Raw genomic sequence first — 17700 nt, 5'->3', positions numbered from 1 at the left:
ACATGAGGGGGTAGTCTGTGTCCCCCATGATGCAGACTGGGATCTGCATGTCCCCAACCACCAGCTCACAGTGGAGGATGAATGTGCCGACCTCCAGCTTCCAGAACAGGCTGGAATTGCGGAACATGTGGGTGCTGTGTGCCCTGCCTGCCCACCTGCTGCAAATGTCTGTGAACTATCCATGGTGGTCAACAAGGGCCTGCAGTACATTGGAGAAGAATCCCTTTCCATTGATGAACTTGGCTGCGGTCATGGATTGGGTGTGGATTGGGATATGGGTCCCATCAATGGCTCTGGCACAGTTTGAGAACTACAGGGCAGTGAATCCAGCCATGACCTAGTCAAGGTCTTCCAGACCGATGACCTTGCACAGCAGGATCAAGTTGATGGTCCTGAATGATGGACGGAGGTGACCGAACACACATGACAGGGACTGAGGGAGGGAGTAGCTGGACTGTGGGGAGTCCCTGTCCCCTTTCCATGCACTGCCCCCAAGCTCTCTGGGAGCCCCCACTCCGTGAGGCCACCACATCCATGAGCAGGGCTGTGTGAGGGTGGGACAGTGTGATCCGCTGGGGACAGGTTTCCACCCCACCCCCCGCTCCACCCCTCACATCCCTCATCCCTGCTTCTGAAGGGTCCCTGTTTAGCAGGATGACCTCCTACCCCTGCAGGGACTGCAGCTTGACACTGCATTACCTCCATAAGGAGGATCCTGATGGTGGACTATTCAGTGGAGTGGGGGAAAACTTCCAGTGGGTGATTGCAACCCACTTTTCCCCAGGGATGGTGGGCTGCAGCTGGGTGTCATGTCTCCGGAGGGGAGGGGTGAGCCAGTCACAGAGCTCCAATAAATTGGCTTGCCACATGCATAAGTTTTGGAGCCACTGCTGGTCATCCCACCACTCCATGACTGGTCTCACCAGTCCAAACTGGTGTGGTGCCTCCAGAGTTGCCTGTCCACCATGCAGAGGGCAGTTGCAAGTATGTAGCTCCTGCAGCCAGGTTGATGGTCCCAAAGATGAGGAACAGGAAGGCAGCTGCCAGAAATTTCAGCACAAGCTGCAGCATGTCCATGTGGGGCCATTACAAGCCCAGGGGCAGCTCTGGCTGCATGGCACCCAGGGATCAGTTGTGTTGCCCACAAATGCAGGGCAAGCACAGTGGGCACTGTGAGAGCTTTGCTGTCCCTCGCAGGGAGAGGCAAGCCTGCAGCAGGGGCAGGGAACGGCTGTCCAGAGGCCTTTGCAGGGCTCCAGCACTGGCTTTCAGAAGGAACTAGTGAGCTGCAACCTTGGCTGACATGGTTCCGGGTGGCCATTTTGCCAAGAGAGCATCCCATCTGCCTGGCTGCTCTCTGTCAGCTTAGCGAATCGCTACTTTGATGCGCCTTGGTGTCTGGACACACTCTGTCAATAGGAGTTTAGTTGCAAGATATCTTCCAACAAAAGCTGTCAACAAAACTTTGCAGCCTAGACTTGGCCATAGTAACTTTATACAGTGCTTCTGATTGAACTAGGGATGAATTTTAACCATTCCTAGTTTGGTGCACCATTCAGTTTCTATAGGTCATTGGATGCACTGTACCTTTCTTTCTGGCAGTCCATGGATACAAAATTAAACCTCATTATATGCTTTCTCTTTTCCTCAAGCATCTCCTTACAGTGATTTTTTGTGCTGTGACATTTCTGCTGTATTTACGATCTGTAATTTCCAGAAGGTGGAAGATGAATGTTTCTGCAGCAACAGGTTGTTATCAAATAGCCGCACTTGTAAGCTGTTTGGAACTACGTTTTTCTAAATGTATTTACAACACTTAGGGCAATGGGAACGTATTCCATGGATGGGGTTCAAGATAGATAGAATTTTTTGAATTTTGGATTTTTTAACAAAAAGGACTATTTTTTGCAAAAATATTTTCAATTTTCTCCTCTTCCCCCACTTCCCTAATTTTCCAACCAATTCTAATCAGATATTCTAGGTGCTGCCACAATACAAACAAAAAATAATGAGAGGGTCATTTATTATTTTACACATAAAATAATAGATGAATAGGTTTGCAGAGTCTTTCCTCATCCATAATTTAGAAAATAAATAAAAAAGGCAAATAAAATTTTCTTTTGGAATTAACCCAAAGAGTGTGATTCCCATCATCAGTTTTAGGGGTGTACATATTTTGTGGTGTAAATAAATAAATAACCCCCCCAAGACAGCCATTCTTTTCCAGAAAGAAAAATTATAAGAAACTGTACACTCCTTAAGAAATAGAGAACTTGCCTATGTCACTTGAAGGCTACGTCTACACGTGAAGCCTACATCGAAGTAGCCTATTTCCATGTGGCGACATCGAATAACGTCTACACGTCCTCCAGGGCTGGCAATGTCGATGTTCAACATCGACATTGCGCAGCACCACATCGAAATAGGCGCAGCGAGGGAACGTCTACACGCCACAGTAGCACATATCGAAATAAGGGTGCCAGGCACAGCTGCAGACAGGGTCACAGGGCGGACTCAACAGCCAGCCGCTCCCTTAAAGGGCCCCTCCCAGACACACTTGCACTAAACAGCACAAGATACACAGAGCCGACAACGAGTTGCAGACCCTGTGCATGCAGCATGAATCCCCCGCTGCAGCAGCAGCAGCCAGAAGCCCTGGGCTAAGGGCTGCTGCACATGGTGACCATAGAGCCCCACACGGGCTGGAGAGACAGCGTCTCTCAACCCCCCAGCTGATGGCTGCCATGGAGGACCCCACAATTTCGACGTTGCGGGACGCAGATCGTCTACACGGTCCCTACTTCGATGTTGAATGTCGAAGTAGGGCGCTATTCCGATCCCCTCATGAGGTTAGCGACTTCGACGTCTCGCCGCCTAACGTCGAAGTTAACTTCGAAATAGTGCCTGACGCGTGTAGCCGCAACGGGCGCTATTTCGAAGTTAGTGCCGCTACTTCGAAGTAGCGTGCACGTGTAGACACAGCTGAAGTATGTAGAAATATGTGATACATGTTCCGTAAAAGTGATTCAGGAGTTACATCTTCATGTTAATTTGTATCGTTGATTTTGGAGGACATCTGGTAACAACAGATGCTAAGTTTGTCTTTGACTCTAAAGACAGAAATTCTACTGAAGTAAGTTAGAGAATCTGCATGGCATGCATAACAGAAGGTGAATAAAATGCAAAATCCAAATTGTGGTAAAGAAAACTATACTATCTGGAAAATAGCACAGTAGTGTTTCAGTACACGGGAAGTTTTGTAAGCAGTGTACATGCAGAAGTTATTTTGGTTGTTTGAGGTAGAAAAATCATCATATTTTCAATAAATTAAATAATAGTTTTTAAAGTTTGTTATTCCCATTTTTATCCAATTTTTCTGCAGCAAAAAGGTATTCCAGCAAAGGTGTCACGTGGGACTGCTTTATAACCTTCAAAATATTCAGGGACTGATTATAAGTAATGCCTCTCCTTATGTTATTGAACTCGAATTCATTAATTTTGCATAGTTTTTTTTATTTTTGGAGTAGCAATACAGAGTATGTGCCAGGCTATTAAAATGATCAAATTATGAATCTCTCCACCGTATTTAAGAATTGGCAAATGAAATAGCAAATATTTCTGTGCATAACTCTCTAAAAGAAATTCCAGTGGGGGAAATATGAAGTTTACAGCTTAATCCATGCAATATACATAATCTTCAGAAGCTTAAAAAAGGCAGCTAAAAAAGTAATCAAATTCACTTGAAAATTAGACATGATGTGGAACTTGCTTCACATTTCACATTAGAAGATGTGTATAGATTCTTAAGTTGAGTTTGCCATTCTTTGAACTTGTGAAACGTAAGGAGCAGCTGGTGCAATACACCATGCACAATCAATTGTAGTGCTTTTGAAAATTCTCAGACCAATAAGAATCAACTCAGCCATGGAATTACCCCATTCAAAATGATCAGTGAACAACAAATGATACAGACCTGCCTTTTGGACCTGCTGCTCATTATTGTACTTGAGATTTAAAATATGTGCAGATTCAATGAACTAGAACTTAATTTAAAGGAGTTTGTTTCATTAGGTGTAGTGTCCCCCAATTCAATTCTAAAAAACAAGAAAAGAAGTTATGGGACATCTTCTAACCATGTCCTACTATTTCTAACAACAGTGACAGGCACTACATCATCATAGGCAACTGCCTTCGGCATCCAGCTTATAAAGGAGGCAGACTAAAAAATATTTTCTCTCACTGTATAAAACACAATTCTAATTACAACCTCAGCAACCGTAGAACTGAAAGGCCATTGTACAGCCACAGTGAGGTGTACTGTAGTACATATTGAAGGCTAGGTTGTTGCTGTCTTGAGGAGCAGAGCGGGGAGAAGGGGAATGCTTAAGGAGACTCTGTGAGGTGTCTGCTGTATTTACCTTCGTGCTAACTTTTATCTATTGGCCTTTGTAACATGGGCAGGAGATGGAGAAATGAAGGCCAGTGCTCCACCATCCAGGGGAGAAGGCATTTTCAGAGATGGTGCTGTCATAAACTAATCTGATTCCAGACCGCTTGTGCAGGAATTCTGCCTCTGGGAGGAACGGTGCCAGATGAAGGTCTTACTGAGGTGATGGAACACTACCCTTCCGTGTTCCCCTCTCCTCCTCTCATGGCTAACTGCAACAGTTGGACTTTACATAAGGACTTCAGTATCTGGCACACAGTAATTAACATTGTTTTCAACCCTTACCATGTTAGTGGGACTGCTTGCTTGGTTGAATAACTCTCCTGTAACAGTTGGACAATGTCAATATAAACATTATTGGCATACACAGATAAATAGATGGAGCTAGTATAAACATGAATCTTGGGAGCCTTTTGCACTCCCCAACTTTACCCATATTGTTTGGGTTCGGGACAGGCAGTAACTTCAAGGTTCTGCATTGCAATGAACAAATGTCGATTAATCTATTATCATATTTTTGACTGATTTTTCCATTTCCTATTTTTTTGCAGTTCCATGCTAAGTTTAGAAACTCGTAAATTGTCGTTCTGTAATAGGTAGAGACAACCTCAGCTATAACTTTTTTTGTATAATTTAATCATTTGACTGTTATACCCTTTTTTAATAAATAACACATTTTTATAGAGTGGAAAGACAGATATCACAGTTTATATGGCCAAACTTTTCCTTTTCTAATTTGCTCTGTGTACAACTGAAAAGTTCTGGATCACATATATGCAATATTCCTGCATTTTTGAGTGATCTCATGTGAGGGTAAGTGCCTGTTCATTTCTATGTTAGCAGGCTTCTGTTTTATTAAATTTCATTATATAAATTTCATTGGTTAATTTGCTGTGTTTTAGAATGAACAGTTGTTCATTCTATTACTTTCAGGCAATACTGCTGGTTTATTCTGCTTGACCTAGTGTCAGCTTGGACTCAGTGCATTCAATCAAATTGCTTCTGTTATTCCTCTATTACTTTGGTGGATTAAGCCACTGCTGAAATTTTCAGGTGGATTCCTAATTCATAGCAACGCTAATATATCAGGTACAATAATTATGGGAAGGCTCAGGCTGCAATGCATGTTCTAGTTTCCACAGTTTATTATTTTCTGTGTTGTTGGCTTGCAACAAGCTATAGATGAAACTTATAATGTATATTATGACTCAGCCAAATTTGCTGAATATTTTGTGATTTAGTTCTCTTTAGATTTTACTGTCATAGCCTAAAAATTAAAAAAAAACACTTTGAAAAACTCTTACAACACATGCAAAGGAGTGTTTTGACATTCTTATTTGAGTCCTTGTTAACATGACAGATTATCCTATCCAAATTTCTTCAAATGGGTTGAACTAGTAACTCAGAAGAGGGCACATTGTTACAAAATGCCATCTTTTTCGAAATCTGTCAGTTAGTATGATAGCATCCCAAATCATGTCAGTGTTTTGTGCAAAATTCTCCTGGCCTTATCTTTGGTATAAATTAGCTGAGAATTTCTATGAGTTGCCCAGTAAATTAGTTATACAAAAATTTGTACACATGGTCAAAACTAAAAATAATCGTTAGTGTAAAGTAAAAAGTAAAAGGAAAAATATAAAAGTAACTAATATGTAACTATTGTTGGTGGTCTTTTATGCTCACTCTCACATCAAATTTTAATCACATAATCAAGCTTGGCTCATCTGGGAAAACTGTTTAGAAGCCTGAAATATTAATCTGGGTGATTAAGTTCTTAACATTTCCCAGACTGAATTTTGGAGTGGATTTATAATTATATATTATTTATGAATAAATTGATCACTAACAGCCAGGTTGTGACAATCTTATTCCTGCACATATATAAGCAACCCCCTTAATGCAGTGGGACTGCTTGCTCTCCGGTATGAGTAAAGAGTTCCTAGTCTGACCTTCAACTAGTTTATTTTGTGGTATAATGTTTCTTTGCTTGGCTGGTAGATATACAGATGACTTAATCTTGCATAAATTGAAGCCACAAAGCAGTAACTGGAGTTCTGAAGTGTTAACTGTTGGGTTTATATTGGAAGTGAAAAACCTTATTTTTCCTCAAGCAAAGTTTGCTCAAAGCTTTTCTTGCTTAGTAGACAGAGAACAATTTTTGCTCATTTCTGGTTCTTTGTTGGTTTTCATTTGCTACTTTGGACCCATTAGCACAAGTTTGTCTACCCGTGCTGGGAGGTTGGCTCCTGGCTGCAATGTAGCCGTGCCCTCTGGGTTAGAGGTAAGCAGTTCTGAAGAGACTTATACATGTATTGACTGTATTCCTTACCCTTCTCTAGACTATTCAAGATGCATGCCGTGCCCCCCTGTTAGAAAGTTAGGGGATAATAAATGCAAAACACTTGTCATTTGGCTCAAAGGGATGGGAGAAGAAGAGTTCATGAAATTCAGTGGAATTAACAGAACTTCTAAAACAGCAAAATTCAGAAATGTATAATTTTGGGAGGGTTAATTAGTCTAATTCCCAATAGGACCATCTCTGCAACACAATACTAAGTTGGTAATAACTGGCTTCTTGGTTGTCAAACATAGCACAAAGAATAAGCATTACATATTCACTGAGCACAGTGAAGTCTTACAACCAATGGCATACCTCTGTTTGTCTGTAATCCAACTTTGGAACAATCTATCCAAGCAATTCCAAAATTTCAGGCCATGTTGTAGGCATCACTGGGCAGAACCTATTGATTTTAGTACAAATTGGAATGCTGGTAAGCCTAGTTTACTACCTGGTGAACTGTGGGCAGAGCTATTTCTCTCTAACCTTGTGCTGCCTACAGGTTTCAGGATCCGTAGTTAAAGTCGTTGCATGGAGACAAAGTCTGTAGCCTGGAGTCTAACACAAGTAAGAAAGCCTTCGGAGGCAAGGTTGGGAATGAGGCCCAAGAGAAAGAAAGAATGAATTGTGTACGTGTGCACAAGAATGCATGAAGCAGCAGGGACTGGAGGGTTGGAGCACGGGCAGTCAGATAAGTAAGGACCTAGAAGTGGTAGAAATGGGCCAGAGGTGGTAGGACGCAAGGGCACCTGGGGGTGGGAGGCTTGAGACTGGGTCAGCGAACCTGCCCCTTTCACCTGCCTGATGATTCTGTCTTTTCTCTATAGTTTTATGAGACTCAATCCCATTCCAGGTACATCTGATTTTCCTGGCACAACAAAGCAAGGTAAGGGTTTGAAGTTTTCATGACAGGAAGCTGCATACTGAATGTGGTGATCTTAGCTCTTACTACTTAGGACTTCTTGAACATACTGTTTGATAAAGTAATGTTTGATTACAAAATTGTAGTAGGTATGTGTGCTCAAAATGGATTTTCTTAATGCTGGGATGTGTGTGTGTGGAGTGAGGCAAAAACTGCGGTGGCAGAATGTCATTTTCTCCATTTATACAGTGCTCAACAACCTTTTCAAGGTGGAGTGCTGAAATTTGACCTTTTGAGCCCACACTAGAGAGTGACATTGAAATGGCTTATCTTTATCCGTTATTTCAAAATAAGCCATTTCAAAATAAGTGGCATGGAAGCGACTACACACGAAATGCGGATCGACGTTGCAATTTGCAACATCAAAATGACTCCCAGTCATTTCAAAATGGAGCGGCTACACTGCCACAGCTTCATTTTGAAATAACAGTGCAGAAAATGGTGAGGGCAGGGTCAAATGGCCGACAAACCTTTCCTGGAGCACAGGCCAGCTGCCCCCTTAAAGGGCTCGTCCCAAACACATGCCCCATGTACATGCTGAAGACTCTGGCTGCTTGCAGCACGCGACCTCCAGCACAGCACTCGGCAGAGCCTTGGTTAGCCACCATACCACTGCCTGTTATGGACCCGCAGCACTTCACTGATGGGGACACTTTGGACATCATGGCCAGCCTGATGACCATCCTGAGAGCATGCCATATGAGGCTACATGCTGCCCGAAATGTGGCCAGCTTCCTTCAGGCTCCCCCCACGGTGCATCCAGAGCACTGCCTGTTCCAGCCCCGCCGTCACCTCTGGTGGTACCCCACCAGTGGGGAATGGTGGGACAATATTGTCCTAGGAGAGTGGGATGATGACCAGTGGGTCTGCAACTTCAGGATGACTTGGGCCACCTTCATGGAGCTGTGCCATTGGCTGGCACCAGCACTTTGCCACCAGGACATCTGCATGCGGCCCACACTCCCCCTGGAGAAACGAGTGGCCATCACTCTGTGGTAGCTGGCCACCCCAGACAGCAACTACTTGGTTGGCCACCAATTCGGGGTAGGGAAGGCCACCGTTGGGGTCGTCCTCCTTGAGGTAAGGCACCTGGGGCCACACACCCACGGCGGGTTCCTGGGGAGGGAGGTCCCAAGGTGTGCGGCCCTGGGGAGCAGGGCCCCCATATGCTACCACACGTTCACAGATGCCTGTGCCTTCTGCCCTACAGGTTGTAGCCGCCATCAACAGGATCCTCCTGCCCCACCTGATCCGCCTTGAAGATGTGGACGTTGCCATGGCCAGCTTCCAGCAGCTGGGATTCCCAACTGCATCGGTGCATTGGACAGCACCCACATCGCCATCCGGGCCCCACCACACATCTGGGGACAGCACATCAACTGCAAGGGCTACCACTCCATTGTCCTCCAGGCCCTTGTGGATGCCCAAGGATGTTTCACCATCTGTGTGGGCTGGGTCCCAGCAGCTGGTGGAGCTCCCTGAAGTAGGGGCAGGTGGCGGGCAGTGCCCCTGATTGCCTGGCTGAGTCCCTTGCTCGGGCATAGCCCTGCGGCAGCTCCTTCACTTTGGAGTGGATCTGGTCGGGGGTCCAGAGGGAATGGCCCCTTGTAGCGAGGTTGCTGACGAGGCGGGCAAAGGTGTCTGCATTTCTCTTCCACCCCTCCATCTTGAGCAGGATATCCTCCTCTCCCAGACAGCCAGCAGGTCCCAGATCTCAGCTTCCAGCCAGAGGGCCCCCCTCCTCTTTGGGGGCTGCCCAGAGCCCTGGGAGCCCTGCTGCCTGGAATCCTTGGCTCCACGAGGATCCTGGGGGTCTTGGCTGCTGGCCATCCTTCTGGCCATGGGGGGTTGTCGCTTTCTGGGGGTGCTAGGGAGTGTCGTCTGGCCACCTCATGCTCCTATGTCTGCCAGCACAGTCTCAGCTTCCTGCATGGGGTTTCTGTGTCCCTGCAGCTTTAAGTTACCCGCTGCTGACATCCATAGAGCTCTGACTGCTGGTGGGAGGGGCTGGCTCTGTGGAGGACTTTTCATTTTGAAACGGCAGCCAGGGAGCGGCTACACACATTTAATTTCGAAATTAACATCGAAAGGAGGCATTATTCCCAAAACAGGAGTGGAATAACCATTTAGAAATGAGCACCTTTTAATTTTGAAATGAGCAATTGCTGTGTAGTTGCTCTCCTGCTCATTTCAAGAAGAGCTGCTAGTGTGGCCACAGCCTGAAAGTATGTATATACTTGGACATACACATCTCCTAGAGCTGGGGGGCGGACCTTAGGGGTCATCTACGCCAGTCCCCTGCCTTCTTGGTAGGAGCAAGCACTGTCCCTGACATCTATTTGCTTCCATCCCTAAATGGCCTCCTCAAGGCTTGAGCTCACAATCCTGGGTTTAGCAGGCCCATGCTCAAGCAACTGAGCTGTCCCTCCTCCCCTGTGTACAGTCTGAGTGCTAGTGATACTTTTTAAAGTCACTAGTAGTCCTACTTACAACAGCTTCGTTAATAAATACATCCAGATGCAGAGCTTTACCCTTTAGGTGGTGGTTGGTAACATTAGCTGGTCTTTTTGCTAATTTACAAATGGCATGGCTTTGAGCAAGCTCCCTGCTGCATGGAGGAGGAGGGGTGGGGCTGAGCTCCTGCCTCACATGCTGATGAAAGTCAGCTCGCGGGCCACTCTTGGCACCAGTGCTGAGGCTTGCTGACCCCAGTCTAGTACAATGGGACCTTGACCTAGTTGGCTTCTCAATGTTACTGCTACAGCATAGCTAAGAAAATAACATGGAAAGTCCAAATAAGCCATATGCTACAGATAAACAGCAGTGAGTGAAATATACAGTTGTAGGCCAGGGTTCTTTGCAAGTGCCTCCATTACCAACTATTACTCATTTGAATTGTAACTGTTTAGACTATTGAACTTGGGATATATGAACCTGTACCTTGGGCATAGTGTGAAGCTCCCTTTGGGGAGGCTAGCCCTCATCTCCACTTCCTTTGCGTGTGTCCCCCCACACATGTGGCTGGAGCCCCAAAGTGCCCTGCACCTCATAGAGCAATGAGCATTCCCAAAGCACCCAGAGGTGTCCCAAGCATCAGCTTTTGCCTGGAGGAACCCTAGGCCAGATGCAGCCGTGTCATGCCTCCTTTCCCATCCCCAGATACAAGCCAGCTCAGGAAACAACAGTGTCTCTTTCTGAAGATGAATTTGAGCTTTTGATATGGCCAATGAAGGTTCTGGGGCACCTGAAGAGCTGGTATCTGTTACTCAGCTTCCTGGGCTCATCAGTAATATTTCTGGAACCCCTGGAGACTACTGATGAACCTGGGAAACTGATACCACCTCCTCAGCCACTCCAGAACTGGCATGAGACATAATAAAGCAAAAACTTCTCTTGCTAAACTCACAACTGGGCATATGGTATCAGTGTCACCCGCCCAGGAACTTTTTTACTTTTCTAATAAGTCGGCAGTTCTTATAAGTTAAACTTTTCCTTAGCCATATGTCTGGATTGTTATGGGGGTCTACAAGGTCTAGCAGCTGAAGCACAAACAGTGCTTGCCGGCAGATTGCGGTACACCTGGCACACTGGTACCTTATGGGTTTGGGGTGTTCTGGCAACGAGGAGGCCCATTAATACCAGGCCTTCTCTTATGCACAAGACATGTGTTTTCTAGAAACTCTTGAAATCCAAAGCACCTCAAAAGTGAGAGGGTACAGTGTAATGCCTTCCTTCCACATGGATAAGCAAAGTATATGGATAGCAGAACAAAGCATCTGCCAAAGAGGTGATTGAGCAGGCTTTGGTTTCCCAACCTAGCATGCTGAGGAGCTCTCTGAATGACTGCAGGTCTCTGTCTTGATGGTGCAATTTAGCTCCAAATTAGGAAGATCCTTTGAAAGGCAATCATGAGTCAGATTTTTTTAAAACAGTTCAGTCAACTGAGAGGCAGGTTAATATAAAATCTGCCCAGAAGTGTCTCAGTAAGATGCTGAATTTTTGCTTAGAAGATTGGAGTAATGACCCTGTGATTTGACCTGCAGACATTACCCGACCAGGTCACTGTCTAGCCTTTTTTAAGTAATTTAGCTGTCACTCATTCCTGCTGTAAAAATGATGAGGCCATCTTTTTGGAAAGGTTTTGGCAGATTGAATTGCATGTCTCTGAACACTCTGGGCAGAACAGGTAAAATCCAGGGAAAGACAGGACAGTAGAACTGAGAAGCTGGCACAGCTATAAAAGATGTTTTTTAGCTCATTTCATCAAGAACTTCAACTTGACAGGAATTTCTTCTCCCTTCATGGAATCTAGCTATGAATTCTTCAAAATTGCCTAAAACAAAGGCCACTGTGCTTAATAACAGTGTTACTACTGTTCCTTCCCTGTACCTCATATAAATACTGCTTGTCTTCATCTGTGCAAAATGTAGAGGTGCACTTTAACTCAGAGCTTTTCTTCTGAGGATGAGGTGCTTTCTGGGGCACATACAACTCCTATTATCATCTTAAAATGTGATAAGTTTGAGAGTGTTATTACACAGAAATACTGAAATGTCAATTCATGTTTTTGTCCAAGCTAGATTACTATCATTCCTTGCTTGCCCTCCTTTCTCAAAACAATCACTTGTGCAATTATTCAACCACTGCGATTTCAAAGGAACACTGTAGCTGGGCATCGTGTCTCTGTTCTGAGATCTCAGCACTGTCTGTCATTTGGGTACTGGATCGATTTTTTTAAAAGATCCTGGTGACTGTGTTTGAAACAATTGCATGTATCCAAATGAGTTTTTGGTTCCCTATTGTCCAGGCCCCATTTTACTCAAGTGTGAAAAAGTTGAGCTTCCAGTTCTAGGGCCAGTACTGCTCAACATCTTTGTTAATGACCGGGATGGGGGGGCTGGATTGCACCCTCAGCAAATTTGCAGATGACAGTAAGCTAGGGGGAGAGGTTCATGTATTGGAGGGTAGGGATAGAGTCCAGTGTGACCTAGATAAAGTGGAGGATTGGTCCAAAAGTAATCTGATGAGGTTCAACAAGGCCAAGTGCGGAGTCCTGCACTTGGGATGGAAGAATCCCAAGCATTGTTACAGTCAGGGGACCAACTGGCTAAGTAGCAGTGCAGCAGAAAAGGGCCTGGGAATTACAGTGAATGAGAGGTTGGATATGAGTAAACAGTGTGCCCTTGTAGCCAAGAAGGCTAATGGTATATTGGGGTGCATTAGGAGGAGCATTTCCAGCAGATCTAGAGAAGTTAGTATTCTCCTCTATTCAGCACTGGTCAGGCCACATCTGGAGTGTTGTGTCCAGTTCTCAGATCCTCAGTACAGAAGGGGTGTGGATGCACTGGAGCTGGTCCAGCAGAGGGCAACAAAAATTACTTGGGGGCTGGACTACAATGACCTATGAGGACAGGCTGAGAAATGTGGGCTTACTTAGTTTGCAGAAGAGAAGACTGAGGGGCAATTTGATAGCAGCCTGCAACTTCCTGAAGGGGGGGGCTCTAAAGTGGATGAAGAGATGCTGGTCGCAGTAGTGACAGATGGCAGAGCAAGGAGCAGTGGTCTCAAGTTACAGAGGGGGAAGTGTAGGTTGGATATTAGGAAAATCTCTTTTACCAGGAGGGTGGTGAAGCACTGGAATGCTTTACCTAGAGAAGTGGTGGAGTCTCCATCCTTAGAGGTTTTAAAGTTCTGGCTTGACATAGTCCAGGCTGGGATGATTTAGTTGGGGTTGATCCTGCCTTAGGTAGGGGGCTGGACTAGATGACCTCCTGAGGTCCCTTCCAGCCTTAGAATTCTATGATTCTGTGATAAGTTCAGAACTATGATTACAAATCACAGTGCCCCATAGCTTTTTTCATGCAACTATGAAATGCACTTTGCAGCAGACGCACAGAATGTCCTATCATTAAGTTGAGTTCAAGACTGAAGTGTCTTGTTTAACTTTGCTTTCTCTCAGGCACAGCTCTTTGCCTCTGTCAGGACATAGTTAATGAAATGGGCTTAAGACATTTTTAACTTTTTCAGTATCACAGCATCCCAATACTTTAAAAGCGACTTTCAATGCTTGCAGTGAGCTATATGAAGTGTTTACTTGGCATCCCAAAGTATCTAAGGCTATGTCTACATGGCACCTGAAACTCAAAGTAAGCTACACAATTTGTGCTACTACCTGTGATGGAGAATACAGGGATGCTGGAATACAGTGGAAAATGGGCACACTTTTTCGATGCAGGCAGGTATTTCAGGATACTGCCATATCCCGAAATAGTGCCTGCCATGTAGCCTAAGAGTCCCAGGGTAATAGGACTACATGGTACTCAAAAGGCCATTTTAAAAAAGAGCCAAGTATTAATTTATTACTATTATATACTTAAAAGTGTCCAGTTTACACGTACAGTTTCATGTTACTGAGGAAGATTATTTAGGGGATTTCATAGGTTGTTCTCCCAAGCAGTGCTGGGTGCAGTCTGATTCTCTCTGTGCAAATGACACCCTCTGTTGTCAATAGCTGTATAACTCTCAGTGGAAATGTAAGTGGATGTCTGCTAAGTTAAAGCACGTCACTCAACATTTTTTTGCAAACTTCAAAGTCACAAAATGTATTACTCTTTTGTGATGACAGCTGAAGACCCAGTTCAGTCCCCAGTTTTTGTGTGAGGCTCTTTCCCCATTCCTCTTTGGTTTTAATATTCCTCACTACATACCATCACTGAGAGGTAACTGTGTTAGTCTGTATCTTCATAAAACGAAAAAGCAGTCATGTAACACTTTGGCTACGTCTACACGTGAAGCCTACATCGAAGTAGCCTATTTCGATGTGGCGACATCGAAATAGGCTATTTCGATGAATAACGTCTACACGTCCTCCAGGGCTGCCAACGTCGATGTTCAACATCGACGTTGCGCAGCACCACATGGAAATAGGTGCAGCGAGGGAACGTCTACACGCCACAGTATCACACATCGAAATAAGGGTGCCAGGCACAGCTGCAGACAGGGTCACAGGGCGGACTCAACAGCCAGCCGCTCCCTTAAAGGGCCCCTCCCAGACACACTTGCACTAAACAGCACAAGATCCACAGAGCCGACAACGAGTTGCAGACCCTGTGCATGCAGCATGAATCCCCCGCTGCAGCAGCAGCAGCCAGAAGCCCTGGGCTAAGGGCTGCTGCACACGGTGACCATAGAGCCCCACACGGGCTGGAGAGACAGCGTCTCTCAACCCCCCAGCTGATGGCTGCCATGGAGGACCCCACAATTTCGACATTGCGGGACGCGGATCGTCTACACGGTCCCTACTTCGACGTTGAACGTCGAAGTAGGGCGCTATTCCGATCCCCTCATGAGGTTAGTGACTTCGACGTCTCGCCGCCTAACGTCGAAGTTAACTTCGAAATAGCGCCCGACGCGTGTAGCCGCGACGGGCGCTATTTCGAAGTTAGTGCCGCTACTTCGAAGTAGCGTGCACGTGTAGACACAGCTTTTAAAGGCTAACAAAATAATTTATTAAGTGATGAGCTTTCGTGGGGCAGACCCAGTTCTTCAGATCTGAAAACTGCTGAAAGTGAACTGGCACAATAAATAGGTAACAGAGAGGTAGAAAACAAACAAACAACAAAAAGAAATGAAAACTGACAAATCAGCCGGGGGGGATCTTGAAGGGTGGGGATGAGGGGGGAAGAAAATTACTTACAGCAAGACTAGTCACTTATTTTTGAAGTGCTACATGACTGATTTTTTGTCTCACTACTTACAGTCCTTAACTCAACACTTTGACAATTAATGAAGACAGTTGTGGGTACACCTATTAGTGACATGAGATACTTTGTATTTAGTAAACTCTTTCATATCGGGCAGTCATGGGACTGGGACATCGTCGGGTATGTGGTGAACATTCTTGATAATAAAGAGGTGCACCTAGCAATGCACAACACTAACAAAAAACAAGATTAGATATTATGAAACAAACAAAAATGCATGCAGAGTACTTTATTTACCAACAACAGTAGCATTGTACACTGTAAAGTTATACTGTATTTATTTGCATTTACTCTCACTATGGCCACGTCTACACATGCACGCTACTTCAAAGTAGTGGTGCCAACTTCGAAATAGCACCCGTCACGGCTACACGTGTTGGGCGCTATTTCGAAGTTGAAATCGACGTTAGGCGGCGAGACGTCAAAGTCGCTAACCCCATGAGGGGATGGGAATAGCGCCCTACTTCGAAGTTGAACGTCGAAGTAGGGCACGTGTAGATGATCCGTGTCCTGCAACATCGAAATAGCGGGGTCCGCCATGGCGGCCGTCAGCTGAGGGGTTGAGAGACGCTCTCTCTCCAGCCCCTGCGGGGCTCTATGGTCACCGTGTGCAGCAGCCCTTAGCCCAGGGCTTCTGGCTGCTGCTGCTGCAGCTGGGGATCCATGCTGCATGCACAGGGTCTGCAACCGGTTGTCGGCTCTGTGGATCTTGTGTTGTTTAGTGCAAGTGTGTCTGGGAGGGGCCCTTTAAGGGAGCGGCTTGCTGTTGAGTCCGCCCTGTGACCCTGTCTGCAGCTGTTCCTGGCACCCTTATTTCGATGTGTGCTCCTTTGGCGTGTAGACGTTCCCTCGCAGCGCCTATTTCGATGTGGTGCTGCCCAACGTCGAAGTGAATGTTGACGTTGCCAGCCCTGGAGGACGTGTAGACGTTATTCCTCGAAATAGACTATTTTGATGTCGCTACATCAAAATAAGCTATTTCGATGTAGCGTGCACGTGTAGATGTAGCCTATATTGTACTTATGGAAAATATAACTAAAATTTACTTATGAGTAAAATTAGTTATTTGGAAATTCTGAATAACAGAGTGCCTGGCATCAAAGAGTTTACTGAATATCCATAATGGTAACCCAAATGGGTATTATTTCAGAGTGGTATCACTATTTAAACCTAGGGGGCCACAGAATCACTCAGGCTATGTCTTCATGGTGCTCTAACCTTGAAATGAGCTGCGCAATTTGCACTACACAAATTGCACTGCTTATTTTGAATTCATTTCCTCATGCAATGAGGTGTACAGGGATGTTGACAGAATGCTCCCGACTGGCAGATCTCTTCCAACAGATCTGCAGTTTGGAGGTCTGCTACTTTGGCTTGTGGTGCTGTCTAAACCGCACCACATGCTGGAATAACGCACTGTTTCGAGGCATCTATGTACTCCTCCTTCAATGAAGTGTACAGGGATGCTGGAATAGAGTGCGCGTTACCTCAAAAACTGTTTTGAGACAATGGGCCATTTTTAAAAGCAGGCAGCTATTTCGGGATGCTGCTGTATCTTGAGATAGTGTCCACAGTGTAGACGTAGTTACAGAAATCTAGGTTCTAGTAATAGGTTTTGAAAACAAGAACTCCAAGCCTGTGGCTACACAAGCACCCCCCTTTTGAAAGGGGGATGCTAATAAGCCACTTTGGCAGATGTTAATGAGGCACTGTCATGCATATGTAGTGCCTCATTAGCATAATGGTGGCCACCTGGGTTTCGAAAGTACTGCTATTAAAATGCGCGCTGCGGGTGTAGCTGGGGGCCTTTCGAAAGGACCCCTGAACTTTGAAAGCCCCCTTTTCCCATTTGGTTTTGGGAAGAAGGGGCTATCAAAATCTGGGGGGGGTCCTTTTGAAAGGCCCCGTCTACACTGGGGGTGTGCATTCCAAAACTGGCACTTTTGAAACGCGTGTGGGGGCCATTACGCTAATGAGGCACTACATAGGCATGGTAGCCCCTCATTAGCATCAGCCAAAGTGGCTCATTAGCATCCCCTTTTCGAAAGGAGGGTGCTAGTGTAGCCATGGCCCAAGTGCATGTGATGCACACTTGCATTAGTTTTTAGCCTAGCTTAGGGATGCTATATTTCTTTGCTGTTGCTTTCTGCCACTTCACTTCAGAGATATAGCTGTTGGCATTTGACAACAGTTAATTTTATATATATATATATATATATGAAATTATATA

The sequence above is a fragment of the Carettochelys insculpta genome, chromosome 4 (assembly GCF_033958435.1).
Source record: "Carettochelys insculpta isolate YL-2023 chromosome 4, ASM3395843v1, whole genome shotgun sequence".
In the NCBI taxonomy this organism is placed as follows: domain Eukaryota; kingdom Metazoa; phylum Chordata; order Testudines; family Carettochelyidae; genus Carettochelys; species Carettochelys insculpta.
The sequence above is the reverse complement of the archived record's forward strand: the minus strand, read 5'-3'. Positions refer to the sequence as shown.